At 40.4% G+C, this 1032-nt stretch overlaps 2 non-coding genes across 2 annotated transcripts; one reads left to right on the plus strand and one right to left on the minus strand.

The window, feature by feature from the left end:
* Positions 1 to 171: 171 nt before the first annotated feature.
* TRNAH-GUG (transfer RNA histidin (anticodon GUG)) lies at positions 172 to 244 on the minus strand. Its single transcript has one exon. It is a non-coding gene; the product is annotated as a tRNA-His (tRNA).
* Positions 245 to 561: 317 nt separating this feature from the next.
* Positions 562 to 632, plus strand: TRNAH-GUG (transfer RNA histidin (anticodon GUG)). Its single transcript has one exon. It is a non-coding gene; the product is annotated as a tRNA-His (tRNA).
* The last annotated feature ends 400 nt before the right edge of the window (positions 633 to 1032 follow it).

The raw sequence follows: 1032 nt of genomic DNA on the forward strand, positions 1-1032 counted from the left end.
CAAGAAAATGAAAACCGCGTTTTACCTAAATCAAAATGGCTAAACAGTATTTTCCTACCTTTGAAAAACCTTTTTTGAAAAACATTACTTGCGTTTGAGCTCGTTCTTTCAGAAAAAAATTCCTATTTTTTTGCATTTTTTAAAAGAGTTGAAAATGAAAACAAAAAAAGGTGTCGATGGGCTGAATCGAACAGCCGTTTCTTCGGCCACAACGAAGTGTACTAGACCACTATACGACATCGACCCGTCTCTTGAAGGTCTCAGGTAGTGGGAGCTCTTTAAAGGTAATCTGTGGGGAGCACTTGAGAAAAGCGATCGGATAAAGGGAAAAGGTAGATCAGCTTAATTATTGTTATCCAGTCTGACTGAGCGTTTAGCTCGACTCTCAATCGGCGCGCTCTTCTCAAATGGGCAAAAAGAAAATCCGGTTGCTCTCTGCTCAAACTGAACAACAACAAAAGCTGTTATAATAATAATGGAGTTGATCTACTTTTCCTGATCTAAAGTGCTCCTCCGTAGCCTTAAAGTGCTCCCTAGGTAGACTACTTCAAAGTGGACAGTGTCGATGTAGTATAGTGGTAGTACTCTACGTTGTGGCCGTAAAGGCGGTAGTTCGATTCTGCCCATCGACAAAAAATTTGAGCTTCACTGAAGAATCATTTTTTCACTTTGGCACACTTTAAAAGTTGAAGTGGAAAGAGATCTGTTTGGTAAAGCTCTTAGTACCTTGAGAAACAACAACAACAACAAGAAGACAAATGCCGGGCTCGATTCTACTGTTTTTAAGCAAACTTAATTTTTTTATGTATTTTAATCTTAAAACCGTCTTCTCTGCTTATAAACTTGCTTAAAAAGAATAACATTAGTCATCCCCAATCGCTTCTACACCACAATGCGCCAGCTAAAGTGGGCCAGCGCCCTCAACCAGTACTTCACCGCAGTCTGACCACCTTTGGGGCGGTTTGTCAGATTGTGAACCGCTTCAACCTGTACCTGAAACGAGTGTACATCATCTACCTGACCTGTTCTTTT

This window comes from Rhagoletis zephyria, unplaced genomic scaffold (genome assembly GCF_001687245.7).
Source record: "Rhagoletis zephyria isolate East Lansing unplaced genomic scaffold, Rhagoletis_zephyria_1.1 Rzeph_scaffold_71503, whole genome shotgun sequence".
Classification (NCBI taxonomy): Eukaryota; Metazoa; Arthropoda; class Insecta; order Diptera; family Tephritidae; genus Rhagoletis; species Rhagoletis zephyria.